Source organism: Sebastes fasciatus, chromosome 9 (genome assembly GCF_043250625.1).
Source record: "Sebastes fasciatus isolate fSebFas1 chromosome 9, fSebFas1.pri, whole genome shotgun sequence".
Taxonomy (NCBI): Eukaryota; Metazoa; Chordata; class Actinopteri; order Perciformes; family Sebastidae; genus Sebastes; species Sebastes fasciatus.
This window is the reverse complement of record NC_133803.1, coordinates 32,564,626-32,579,526: the sequence shown is the minus strand read 5'-3', so window position 1 is coordinate 32,579,526 and position 14,901 is coordinate 32,564,626. Positions and strand designations below refer to the sequence as shown.

Below are 14,901 nucleotides of genomic sequence, written 5' to 3'. Positions count from 1 at the left end.
GGGAACTCTTTTATGAACCGATCGATCTCTGAGTCTTTTACCGCCGCAAAGAGGAAGAAGAAGTCAACACACTGGAGGAAAGGAATTAAAATCTACTTACTTCTTGAACAAAGAACAAGAAGAAATGGGTGAGGACAATATTAAATCACAAAGATAATGAAATCGAAAGTTACAGAGGAAACATGTTGTCCAACAGGATTCAGAGAGATAGTCGAGGGACTCAAATTTCCTGTGTGTGCAGGAAAGCTCAGTGTTTCTTACCAGGTTAACATCATAAAGACCCCCCAGCAGCCTCATGCTGTGTGGGGATTGTACTACATTGACTGAGAGAATAAAAAGTGAACAGTGTATTGCAGAGCACAAATGACAAGTCAAATGATGCCTTCTATTTGACAGCTGAGAAGTCATAAGCATGGCTGCGACTACTTCATTGAATCTAACAAAACCAAATAAAGCTCATAAAAGCAAAGATTTGAGAGTTGTTTGTTTGATGGAGGGAGTGCTGCCTTTTTGCATCCTCAAGTTGCCCATTAATCCAACTATCAAACTCTCAGTGGGTCACATCACATATCATTAGTCATGCCATGTGTACATCTTCATCCAGTATTTCACCGTTTACCATTTGTTGACAAACCCCTCGTCCAGCACTTTACAAGTGCAGAATATCTGTATTAATAAATACACTTTGGATATAAACTTGTAAAGGTTTTAGTTCTTTAATTAACACCCTAACCCCTCTGTGTTTAAGTATTTTTATATTTTCCTGGATTGGAAACACATCTGTTGCGTGCGAGAGTACATGTCAGGATTGATTTTGATTTGCTGCATCCCGGCGACGCCTTGACTGCCCCTCGATGTGATGTCAAGCATGACATTCAGATATGGGTTTAGACATGAGCTGTCCCTGAAGGGGCTCCGATTTGAGACAATACGAGAGCAGGGACTGATTTAAGCCAAAGGGGCAAAAACAGCCGAGTGCACTGGTACTTTTTAAAATGTTAAGCAAACAAGTAACTGAGCCTGAGATTTCAGGAGACTTATTCACTTCTCAATCCTCCACCAGCTCTGGGATGTGTGCTTCTATTTCATCTGCCACTCTCTTAATGCCGGCAGTCCCAAAGAGGAATTTGTGTGTTTGCCTCTTGAGTAACGCTTTCAGGGTCTCTCATCATCACCACACCCTCAGAGCACAGACCCTGTCCTCTAAGAATATGTGCAAACCATGCATGCTTAAACCATCACGCTGCAAACAAACACAGACTGTTGTACACATCCTGTCAATGAGCTGCAGAGCTGCTGTATAATTCAGAGGTGGAGATGGAAGATAACACGAGAGAGATATCTGAAAAATAACATCACTGTCAGAATTTGTTAAAGCTCAGATTTAAAACTTTTTCAGGTTAAGGCTGGAGTCTCCCCGTCTGCAGTAACAGCAGTAGAAATCGTCGGGTCAATGTAGTCTTTCAACGGCAGCCCACAGTTGTCACTTTACTCTCTGTGGTCTGACAAGGAACAATATGGATTCACTTAGAGCGGGTATTATTTTAAGTGGGCTCTGACAAGTGCTCTCCTCACATGAACCCGTCCCACTTCTGAACAAATGTAATATCCTGCGAGCTGTCGGCGGATTTTAAAAACTGGAAAAAAATATGACAGGTGTTCAGTAAATGAGTTCCTGATTAGATTTGAGGTGGGAAATAGGCCACGCAGTCACCTTCTAATACTTTATTTTACATCTGCGGAGTTTAGCTGAAGTGGTTTTGTTCAAAATGCAGAGACTCGTCTAAATGAGTCCCTGCAGTCTGTTCAATGATCGGGCTTCAGGCTCCGGAGCTAAACTAACTCACAGTAGGTGTTTTATGACCAAAATCTTACTGTGAAAAGACAGTAAATTATGTGAAATCTAGTCCAAGTCCAATATGAGATAGCTCAGACTTTAGAAAGCTCTGTTCAGAACCACAGAGGACATTATTCAACTGATTTCACAGCTTCCCTCATGGGGAGTAAACTCATCTTCATGTGTGAAATTGGTGGAATGCCCCTTTAAAGCTCAGTAAAGTATTCACAATCTCTTTTAATTTTCATTTTGGGTATCCTCCACAGAAAGAGAGGGTGGGTGGGGAGAGAGAGAGAGCGAGAGAGAGAGATGAAAGAGAAGGAAGAGGTGGTAGAGACGAGGGACTTTCATCAGGGTTGAAAAGTGAAGATTAATCTTGTTGTCAGGGATGGGTGGCAATGCGCTTCCATCCATCTCCGCTGCGACTGCTCTGTTTGGCCCTGATGCCCTCCCCACTGAGGGAGACACGCTGAAACGGAAATAGAAAGCTTCCAGGTAGATTTCCTGCCTGTGATCCCCCCACTCACAGAATTTCATCTGGACAGAGCAACAGTGTTTCAGCGGTGGAGGTAAACAGAAAAAACAGCAGAGATAAAAGAGGGATGCTGTGAGATGCGTAGTGTGATATCTGATGTGCACCTAAATTATGGATCCAGTGGGCCACACCACTTCTATAGCCGTCCTTGAGAATGAACAGCCCAGTCGCACAGCAGTTTGTGAAATAGTCACGACATTTAATGTATTGATTCGTGTACATAGACACTTTTCGTGATGGTCAACACAAAATCAATTTGTATGTTATCCATGTAATTGTGAACCAGGAAGTATAGAGAGCGGCGAACGCCACGTACAGAAGAGGTCGGGGTGGATGGGTGGGTCAAAAAACACAGGACTTTCACCCAGGAGACCGCTGTTTGTTTCTTCTAAAACAACGCCCCCCCCACACACACACACACATGCACGAGCACCGCCGCATCGTAACTACTTCACAGACACAGAGCGGAGAGAGGACCTCAACTCAACAACGCTACCTCATGACAAGTAACCGCGGCAGTGCTACTGCAGTGCTGAGTTTTCTCTTCCATTCTCCAGGAAATGTGCGGCGGTGACGCGCTTTGAGTTCAGGCTGGTGCACTCCAAGGGTAGAGTACGAACAGGGAGGCAGGGAGGCATCTGATTGGTTCTTTCCAAGCGGACCTCGAGGCAGTGATTGGTAGCGTTTTTCCAGGATTACAGCAGCTACAGATGACGGCTCTTTTCCGGACCTTTTTCAGAGCTCATCGGTAATGGATCGCTGTCGGGGTGTAAAGACCATTTCAACCAATAGAACAGATAGTGTAGACTGGAGAACATTGTCAACCCTGCCTTTAAATTATGGCACCTCTGGAGTTATTTTAAGCCAAACCACAATCTCTTCATAAAGCTAACTAAGTAGTTTTTGTCACGTAACTTCCCTACTTAAGTTACAGCACTTCCGGTGTTATTTAAACCCAAACCATGAACTTTTCCGAAAAGACTGCAGCGGAAATTGACACGTGCGTCACATGTTGCTGGACGTTCGTAGGAAAATGCACGAAAAATACCTAGTTCAAAGTCGTGCAGAGCGTCACGAAAAAATATTGAAATTCGTGTCTATGTACACAAATCAAATAGATTACATTTCGTGACTATTTCACAAACTGCCGTGAGACTGTGTTGGAATGAAACGACATCTTTCGTTCACTCTGTGAGTCCGGACACTCTTCCTCCCATCCTTTTTACTCTCCTTCCATTTTCAGCCTATCCAACCTTTTCCAGCTCATAATCATTTTCTTGCTTTCTTGTCCTCCGTCTCTCTCTCTCTCTCTCTCTCTCTCTCTTTCTCTCCTCTCATTTAATATTCATAGGATTTGGTGTGTGGTCACCAAGAAATCCCCTGACAGCCTTGTTAACGTGTCAATCTGAATGGTGATTTGTTTTTGCATACTCATAGAGAGATAGAGAGAGAGAGAGAGAGAGAGAGAGAGAATGAATCTAATGTTAAGAGATGCAGACAAACAATGACACACAGATGGCCCCTGGGGTGAGTGATTGTTTTCCAAAAGGGGACATTTTTTCTACCTTTTATCTGAGAGCACAATGAGCTTAGCACAGTTACTATAGTGACCAAAAATGCATACTATAAATAATATATCACGTTGTTGTTGCAGCACAAGTGGCTCCTCCTTCTTGTGCTCTTGTTAAGGTGCATTGTCACTAAAAAATTTATCTGAAGGTACGAGTGTATCGAGCTGCAGTTTATACTTTTTTTAAACGGTGTTGAAACTGTTCACTGATGTCGTGTCACAGAATGTACACAGACACCTGCCAACCATTGAGAAGCAAGTACTTCCTATGGCCATGGCACGAGCCTGAGGTTCACATCACTTGTATAATAATTCAACCGTCGTTGCTTTCTGTCGCTGCCAACGCATTCAACATTTAAACGTTTAAAGAAATTCTGTGCAAAAGATGAGAAGCATAAGGCCGTCTGCAGAGTGCCAGTCTGGCGTGTGGGAGTCGTGTAGGTTGAATAACATGGATTTAGTTGGCCAAACAAATGTTCTACATTCCTGTAAGTCAAAGATCTAATGACACACAAACACAAGCACATCATGTAGTATTTTAAGGACTTCACTGAAAGCACTGTGAGATACGGTATGTCAGTGCTGCAATGTTTAATGCTCTTAACATCCAGGCAAAAAAAAAGATCTTTATTGCAAACACTTTTTTTCCACCAATGAAGTCAGGAAAAATGGCCACATGCCACATCCTCCTTTCAACATTTGCTTCCTGTGTGATTTCATAAAAGTGTATTTGCGCCTGCAGACACACACACACACGCACGCACAAGGTCTCTCAATCCGTCTGATGTTCAAAGTATTTTCAAGTGCATCTTGTCAAATGAAATCATAAAAAGGAATCCTTGTTTACATCCAGGCAATCAAAGGCCACTCCGCTCCCTCCGTGTGAGTTATTTGTATTTGATTGATTTCAGTTTTTACTGGTTAATGAGTCCTCTGCGAGTTGAAAAGTAGTCATTCAATCTTGGTAAAGGGGCCATGTCAAAGCCTGTCGTTATCACATCAAACTTTATTTGACAATTTAACATGACAGGAACAGGAAATATTTCAATTTAGTGGATTTCAGTAGCCAGACGTAATGAAATGTTGCTAAACTGATCAGTAGTTTAGTAGAAGATGGACATACTGTACACTTGTTGTCAAGTTTCAGCTATTGTTGGTAAGGCCAGCAATCTGCAGTCAGTTTTTATTTGGTTGTTGCTAATGTTCAGAAGATTTTGTATTTCACTATTTCTTCTTCACTTCCTCCACACAGAGTTCCCACCAACCAACACAGAATCCCAGGACTTTCCAGGATAACTGAACTTTGGGGTTGAGTGCAGGCGTACTTGACTACTTTGGTTGTACTTAGCTCCACCCTCTTGAGTCACTTCTGGTTTAGCGAAGGCCAAAAAACAAGATGGCGATGGCCAAAATGCATTGCCAGTGTAATGCGTTTAGCGTGCAATAAGTACACATTTCTTGATTTCTGCTTGTCATTTTTATGCCATGTATCCTGTATTGACTGCAATATAAATACATCCATGTAGTACAAGCGAGAAAGACCACTTAAGGTGGGCGGGGTTGAGGTGGACAGGTCCAACAAACACCGGATTTTTAACCAGGAAACCCGTGTTTGTGACTGTTGTTCATGTTTTTTCTGTAGTTTTGTTGTCTATTTTACTTAGTTTACATACTTAGTTTAAGTACAACCATGACGTTTTTTCTAACCCTGACTGTTTTTTTATGTGGTTTTCTTGCCCAAACCTAACTTCAGACATGCGTGGTGTACTCATGACACTCAGAAAGTCTGTGTAATGTCGAGGTATTTATACGCCTTCCTGTGAGACCGGGTTGAACGTTGACTACGTCCACTCCTTATATACAGTCTATGATTGAGTTCCATTGTACTGTAGTACGCGTTGCCTGTTACTATATAGAAAATGCTATCCAGATGTTCTCATTATAGTTTTCTAATTATTTGTGTTGGTAATTTAACAAAGACACTTACATAACTACCAAAGGTGGGACAACTTGTATTATTTTCACTAGTTAATTTTCAACATCTTCATGTAATTACATGCGCAGCTCCACCCAACCTCAACCTGAGTTCTAATTAGCCAGAATAACTGACACACCTCGGTGGCCATAAAGGCCCTTTACCCTTTTTCCTACTTTCCATGCAATATAATGATGCTTTTCTCTGTTGAAGACACACATAGGCTGATTAAAATGCTGTCTATTTATCAAAGCTGCATATAATGTATAGCTTTAAGTCAGCAGAGAAGCCTCCCGTTTGCCCGTCATGCTGGCATGCCATTGTCCCTATTTAATTAATGAGATTTTCATCACTTCCCCCAGTGGACAGAAAAGAATCCTCTGGTGGTGCGAACATCACCGGCACGGAGAGAGAGGTCTGGTGGCTGAAGAGGAAAGAGGGTGAAATGACAGACAGGGAGGAGTGTTTATCTACGAAGGAAGAACTAAAGAGGGCTGGATAATAGGAGAGAATCTAAGCATCCCTTGTGATCAATTTCTCTTGATTTTTATCCAGCTCTGATTCTTAATCATTCACACTCTTTTTTTCAGTTAGTATCTACCTAACTCTTTTATCTCCTTAGTTGACCTGGACTCACACTCTCGCTTGTTTTTTGTATCCGTGCTCTTTAAATCCTCTTCTTCTTGCCCATCTTCTTCCTCCCCCTCCATCCTCCCTTCACGGCCATCACTCTTCTACTCCTCCTCGGCGAGCGAGGAGGAGTAGAAGTCGACGCACACCCCATCCATAAAGATGTCTCCCACAGCGAGGGAATGAAAAATGCCATTAGGCTGCTTTCAGTCCTCCCAACGCGGTGGACTTGCAAAGCTGCGGCTCTGCGGGCAGTTGGCTTGGGCTGCACGCAACACATGCTCTCAGGGCAACACACAGCAGCTTCCACGGATACGTGGAGTCGTGCTCGCACTGTTTGAAGCATCTCCGGAGTCAGTTTAAGTTGAATATGAGAGGCAACTTAGTGCTTGAGATTCAAGAGTCCCCTGGGGGATTAAGAAATGTAAAGAAAAATCAAAGAAAATCTTCGGGTGGGACTGAGTTTATTCTCTAAAAGTATAATCTGACAGTGTGACAGTGGAAGCGAGTTTGGATTTGGTATGCAACCTTTATATCTTCAAATACTTGAAACATTGTGTGAATGTTAAGTCTGTGTGTTTGTGGTGTGTGTGCACATGTGCACGCTGGCACTTTGTGTCATGCTCGTATCTGATTCAGTCATTCGAATCGGTTGAGATGTTGACAAAAACACAGCACAAAAACAGATGCATTACCGTAGAAGGGTGCAATTTCCAGCTCATCGGAGCTCAATGATGCCTTTTTCTCGGGGAACAACAGAGTGAAACCTTTCGCTGCTATTCCGCTAGCTCGTCTCTGTGTTTACCTGGCTGCTTTCTCAACACCTTTCAACAGTGATGCCCAACGAGTCGGCTTGTGTTTTTGGCTGCTAGTCCTTCTGGCTTTCCATTGTCAGAAAATATCTTCAACTCCTGAAAGCAACGTATCAGAATACAGTCACAGCAGCTCTTAAATGATGCAGCATCTCTCTGAGCTACATCTCAGCCAGAGATTGAAAGGATGTTGATGTGTTAGAAAATTCTGTTTGGGTGGGCCGCTGTGCAACCAAGTAAACATTCAAATGGGAGAAATAACAATCATAAATGGCTGTTTTTCTCCCAAAGTGAAAATGTCTCCTAATTGTTGTTTGTGTCTTCATCATTAACTTCATTCTAGAGTGCGTTTTATATCCATACCTTGCAGCCCTCAAACTCTCATTCATATTCGTTGCTCGGTCTCTGAATAAACAACTACTCTACTGCAAACTGACAGTATGCATAAAATATAAAATATTTTGCACCGTTCCTATGCTTTCAATGTGAGGTACTGTTTTCCTCAAATAATGCAGTTTGATATAACTCCAGTGACACACGCTCATATAATGTAGAGAGAGACTCCACAAAAAGTCAAGTTGCACTTCATATCAATCCAAATTGTAGCCGAGTGTTAACTGTCCTACATTTGTTTTGCCTTCAACAAAATAACAACGTCATCCTGTATAATAAACTTGTAACTTCTGTTGCTTCATCCCTTTAAAAATATGATGCTACACTGTTGTCACAGAAATCTTACAATGTTCAGAAATCTTCCCTTGATACATCTGTATACCCCCAAAACTTCTTTTTGCGCTCTGTCACTTCTGCGTTCTCTGACATTGTCATCCTTCATCCAGACAAAAGCACAGATACTCTCTCTCTCTTTTCCAACTGTTTGATCTGTTTCCCTTTCTGCTAAAATGTCAGAGACCGTCTTAAATCCCCAGTCTAGGGGTATGCATGACAACATGTTTTAGGTATATTTACAACTAAGATCCTGGCTTGTACATGGAAAATAAACACTCGGGAGTGTCACAGAACATCACTCTAGACTAAAGTCTGATTCCCCTCAAACTTTCCCTGGCTGCCTGCTCAGCTTTCACACATGGCTGGTTCTGCTTTCAAATGGCCGTTTTCAATCAAATAGATTCCCAGGAACTAAGGGGCCCCATGAAATAACCTTAAAGTCCCTTTTGCACATTAATTTTCCTCCGCATGGAATGAACCATGAGGATTACGGTAGATTAGACCAAGAAGCAATTACCAAGCAATGTTTGCTCACAATGAAACAACAACACAGATATCATGTGGTTCTTTGCTGAATAGATGTGTTCTTTACTAACAATATATCTGCATTGAAACACCGAAATAAAAGTAACTTTTCTTGTGTACCATGTCTTCTACATATTCTTGTTTTGACGTCAATAAACATTTCAAGAGACCAGTGCTAGCTTATTGAACGCTGTACACAAGTTGAAGCAACCTTGAGGCTTGTGCTCGACCAATCATTGACACTTCAGCAAACTTTATCCTGATGTCCTGGGGCATCAGGCAGTACACGCCTCGGAGCAGGAAGAGTTTGAGAGAGGCAAGAAACTAAAGTTTAAACCCTGGTTCCTTTGGTAGACACAAAGAACAAGTTTGTGAGTTCTTAAAGGTTGCAGATTGCAACCAACTGAAACTTCTCCCGTGTGCCAAGCGTGTAGGAGAGCTACAGTGGCCGACGCGGAAACGTGGATGTCCCTCTCTAGAGCAAGTGTTTGGTTTGTCCGTTCTGGCTAGCAGACTCTGTGAAGAGGAACCGCTCTAGATGATTATACACTAAAGAAAACATAGCTATTAATATGATATCCCATTTCTGACAATCAATCCCCCTAAATGTTGCACAGGGTTCCTTTAAAAAAGTTCAGTGGAGTAGAAAAAGACAGTAAGTTTGAAGGTTGTCTTGAGTTAGCAGCAGTTTAAACAAGAGATCCCATGATACAATTACAGATTGATTTTCATCTTCACCTTCTACCTTCACCTTTTCACTGCCCTGAAATCGGCAGTTTTCTGCTCTGCATGCCGTCGTGACCCTGCATCATAATTATCTATCATATTATATTAATTTTGTTGGTTGTTATAGAACTTAAAATTGCAACTCTCCTCTCCACACACTACATTGATTTGCACTCAGCTCATATTTCCTCCCTGCTAAATCACACAAGATTTTTGTTGCTTGTTTCCTAACTCAAAGGCATGAGAAAATATGAGCAGATTGAAATTCATAAGATGCATCAGTAGGCTGTGATTCATGTGCACAGATTCGAAGATCACTGAATCACTATTTCTGTCATCATCCCAGGAATCCAGTGATGATAATACATCTCGCACGCGTCCCGCATTCTAATGATCTATGGGAAAATATGAAAAGAATATGACTGATTCAAACTTTATCTCTCACCTGCTTCATCTCTTTTTCCTAATACCTCAGATGTGATGTTGTTGTACTCCCCTGAAGGCCTCACATCAGCCTGCTGTGTCACATCTCTCTTTGATTTCTCATTAGTCATACCTTTTTTTCTACTCTTCAGATTACGACAGACATCACCCCTCCTCGTTTAAGGTAACGCTCTCAGCCTCACTTGCAACATCCACAATCTTTTTCTCCCAACTTGGTTCTTTGCAAAACAACTCAGATTTGTATGGAAAAGCTTTGCTCACTTTAAAGCTTAGAGTAAAGGATTAAGTGTTTAAGTCTGTAACTATAACCATGCTAAAATACTCCAGATGCGTCTCTCCTTACGGATGAGAGGCGCGTCAGCCAAAATAAGGTCGCGACAACTCGGCGTCCCTAAAGCCACTTTAGCAAAAGCTGTGAAAATAAACACTGTGAAACCAAAGATTTTCTGCTCCACATCAGTGACCACAGCTCCTGTTCAGCAGGACGTACAAGAGATCCATAACCTATCCCTTCAGTCGGGTAACGCCAGGCAGCTCAGCACTAAATAACACTGTGCGAGGCGAGCCCATCGCATGAGTCTATAAATATGATGTGATCAAACAAACTTACCTGTTGGGTAGCCAGGAGAAATACAGTGTTTAGACAGAGACACACACCGTCCAACCAAAGGCCCAGTGGAGCAGAGGGAGGAGAGAGAAAAGAGGAAAACACAGTCAGGCAGAGCTAAAACCTTTGCAAATAAATAATTGAAGACATTCTTTTTTACGTTTGGGCTCAACAAAGATGGCTCTTAAAATACCGGGAATATTGAAATGAAAGAAACACCTCCCGGTATGAATTATTGAAGGAGTGTGTGATTGTCTCGGCGGCGGTGAGGGCAAGAGGCGAGCCGGGGCTATCCTTCCTCACCCAGGCAGAATTGCCAAGCAGGGATTGGCTGTCACGGCGTTAGAAGCAGTGAGGAGTTCAGATGCTTCAATGCTCAAACACATGCAAAATATGTCGAAAAATATCGCTTCATTATGACCCCCCGCGCAAGACCGGTAGGTAGGAACGGGCTGCATGCAAAGCAGCTCGCTACAGTGGCATACATCAAGTTAACCAGCCATTCATTATGTATGCTGCTTCCTGGAGAGCTGGGATTACCTTTATATTCTGGGCTCTCAGACTGCGCAAAGGAGAAACAGGGATCAGGCCAGTTGCATAAAAAGTGGTGGCTTGGTTTGATGCCATTTACTCTTCCATTAACTAAACTTAATCATATTTCATTTTACCGATCCCACGGTGCTCCTTTTTATCCCGTATGGACCCCCCGACGCCCAACTTTGCTGACAGTGAACATTGGGCGAAGTGTTGGACTGTCAGATGAGATACAGCAACTAAACTGGACCACATCCGGTCACAAGCTGCATGTTAGCAATACACACACATATTAATACATGCTCTGCAGTTACTGGTAAGTAAGCACAAATGAGCTTTCTTGTTTCCAGGTAGTCTTTTTTTTATGTTGGACCCCATGTGGTGGATGCTGGCAGCACCCTCTAGAAGCACCTAACAATGTTATTGTACTGTGTACTAATCTACTGTATATTCTTTACAGAAACTAAACATTTAAATTAAAGGGCCATTCAAGTGTTTTTTTGCAAGTTGTGGCTTCTATATTAGATATTTAAAGTTTTTAAATTAAGCTTTTTCCAAGACTCTAATGGTTTCTATATGTTTGTGTACAGTGTTACAGCACTCAAAGTGTTTCACCACACAGTGATCATAAGATTTTGACAAAATTTAATGCCGCTATACTATTCACTGATTGATGAAACAACTCAAACATCTACAGAAATGAAAGGAAACCGATGGCTGCTGGACTGGCAGGAACAATATATGTAAAAATAACAAAATGGTAGCAAATTTTGCAAAATCCTTGCTGTGATTTGTAACAGCCCGTTGTCTTTTCCAGGGTGTCAAATAACAGACCGCAGAACGCCGTGATTTACCAATCAGAATCGAGTATTCAACACAGCCGTGTAATAATATGGTTTATGATCACATGGAGTGAGTCAGTTAAACTTCTAAGCAGTTCATTCGGTGTTTGAATTGAAATCCAACATCTGACTTTGCTATTATAGAACATTTATCTCATATTTTAGAGGCCCCAAAGAAATACAGCAAAAACAAAGTCTAACTTGTTCAAAGTGAAGTGGAGCCAGGCCTCTCCATCTGACCAGCTCCCAATACAAGACAAGACACACAATACATCTATACAGAACAGCCTCGGTACAGTCTGTCCGTGCAAAGACAGACTATACAACATTACATCCACCCAGCACGACCTCAGCTGAAAAAAAACAAAAACACATCCCGCTTCTGCGCGGGCGCCTCGCTCGGCAGCGCTCCAGGCACACTGATCAATGAAAGTATGTCCAGGGATGCTTTTTAGGAGAGTTAAATCAGCGCTGGTGATAGATATCAGCGCCTTACTCTCTCAGCAACTATAATTTATAAAAGCCCGGCGGCACATGGCCAGCCAGATAATCAGAACACAGCGTACGTCTCTGTAACTTATCTGATGTTATGTCTGTATCAAGGTGGCCAAAGTTTTTTAGTTGGAAGGACAAAAATAACATTTGATAGAGGGCCATGGAGCAGACTCTTTATGGAGCTCTTTCACTTTAAGATGCAAAATGATCTGTTGTTTATTCTTACTACAATAAAAACAACATTATGAATACTTCTCATTTGGTGAAACGACTCTGTTGGGTGTCATATAAATATTTCCAAATTGAAAAATGAATCCAGCCTATTATTGAAACTACACCCGCTACATGCAGGGGAATCGATAATAATGCGAGATAATGTATGTTCCGTCAGCTCAGTTGATTACTTTCAACTGCAAATTAAAAAGCCAACACATTGACGTTTTAATTATTGTCATTCACTCAGCATGAAGTCCCAGGCATTAGTTAGCTGTGCTTAATTAAAACAAGTAATCTGTGCATCTGCTCTTTTATTGAATTGCTAGAAATCAGTTAGAAATACACATCACATTTGCAAAATCTCTACGTGTCAGATCTGCCCACAAGGCACAGAGGGCGATGAGTTTGGTTTGCATCCCTGAAAGGCAATGAAGTCTCGTCTGTCCTGGACTCATCAACCTTGGTAGTCACAATATTTTTTTTAAAAAGATTAAAAAACATCTGGTGCATCTGGAGGGCTAAATATACTGAATATATGTTTTCTCAAAATGGACATCATCACTAAATGGACTGCTACTACTTGTTTTGTCTTGACTGTCTCAGTATCATGGCATGACTTGAAGCTGTTGCCTTTTAATACCTCATACCACTGTCCTGCCATCCTGGAAAGAAAGTGAGATTGTAACTACACAGGAAATAAGAAGATTCAAGACATTCGGTTTTTATTTTGCACTTTTGTTTGCACTCCATTAGCAGTCTCCTGTTATATATTTGCACAGTTTCATTTGTTCCCGTGTTCATTTACTACTCCTATCCACAACTCTGGTTTCCAACTAAATGACGTTCCCAGTAGGGCTGCGACAACTCAGATTCCTTTTAACGCCACTAATTTATTTAACACAACTTGTGATTTGTAGGTTGTAGTGGGCTCAGTTTTTTTTTAGAGTGAAGATACTGATATCATATGAAACTATAAAAATCCATTGGTACCAACCATGTCATACTAGCTTGTAGTGAAGGAGGCTAAATAACGCTCCGAAGTAAATTTTGGAGAGGAAAAACTGGCATGGCCATTTTCAAAGGGGTCCCTTGACCTCTGACCTCCAGATCAGTGAATGTAAATGGGTTCTATGGGTACCCACGAGTCTCCCCTTTACAGACATGCCCACTTTATGATAATCACATGCAGTTTGGGGCAAGTCATAGTCAAGTCAGCACACTGACACACTGACAGCTGTTGTTGCCTGTTGGGCTGCAGTTTGCCATGTTATGATTGGAGCATATTGTTTTATGCTAAATGCAGTACCTGTGAGGGTTTCTGGACAATATCTGTCATTGTTTTGTGTTGTTAATTGATTTACAATAATAAATATATACATACATTTACATAAAGCAGCATATTTGTCCACTCCCATGTTGATAAGAGTTAAATACTTGACAAATCTCCCTTTAAGTTTCATTTAGAACAGATAAAAAATGTGGGATTAATCACAATTAACTATGGACAATAAAATATTGTAATCGATTGACAGGGCTAGTTCCGAGACAACTAAACTCCATTGACAATTACGTTCCAAGGCCAAATGTATTTTCTCCCGGATTATGGTCACAGTTTTAAACAGTTTTAAACACGTGGCTAATGTTGTAAATTGAAACAAAATTACTTGGTTAGGTTTATTACAACTTCATGGTTTGGCTTATGTTTGTTATATTCTTTAAGATACAGACGTAAATTCAAATAAGTGCACGTTGACTTTTAGTTTCACACTCCTTGGTGGAAGTCCTGTGTTTGTTTGACCCATCCACGCTGACTTCCTACACAGATTTCTGCGGACTATTAGAAATGTATTTGTGATGCTTAAAAAATAAACGTAAAGCGGGAGAAAATATGTTTCCCTCAAACTAAATTGACAATGCCGTTTTATTGACCAGGCTGCCTATCTATAACCCTGAATGAATTAGGAGTGACAACAACAAGGATGACCAATGCATTCATTCTGAACAAATTAAACTGTAATATGGCAGCTCTACTTTAAAGCCAAGTGTTTGGAGAAAAAGAATAATAAAAAAAGTCAAATCCTATTCTCAGCAGCCCGTCAAAAGTGAGCTTTGAAAAAATTCATAAATTCATGAACTGTTGGAGAATGGATTTTCTCGTGTCACTCGCTGCTTTGCTGCTCTTGAGAGTGATGGCGGCTGGTTCTGTGAGCGTGTGTCTATGTGCCAGTGTGTAAAAAAAAAAGAGAAGGGGACTTGTTTACTCCATTTCATCACTTCTGTCCCTCCCACACTGATTGCCTCTTTAAAATCGTTTCCCCTCATCTGCGCTCCCAGCTCGTTTGCCAGCATTTGGAGCAGACTTTGTGAGACCGTCGCGTACAGATGGGGTCAATTGGCACGGAGAATATCCAATCACGATACTCA

General features: G+C 41.5%; 2 protein-coding genes across 2 annotated transcripts in view; one reads left to right on the top strand and one right to left on the bottom strand.

Annotated features, from left to right (window-relative positions):
• cbr1 (carbonyl reductase 1) overlaps window positions 1-14,901 on the top strand; it is a 585,032-nt gene that overhangs the window by 298,731 nt on the left and 271,400 nt on the right. The window lies entirely within an intron of this gene.
• Window positions 1-14,901, bottom strand: part of nrg3a (neuregulin 3a) — a 409,270-nt gene that overhangs the window by 226,092 nt on the left and 168,277 nt on the right. The gene's annotated exons all lie outside the window — the stretch shown is intronic.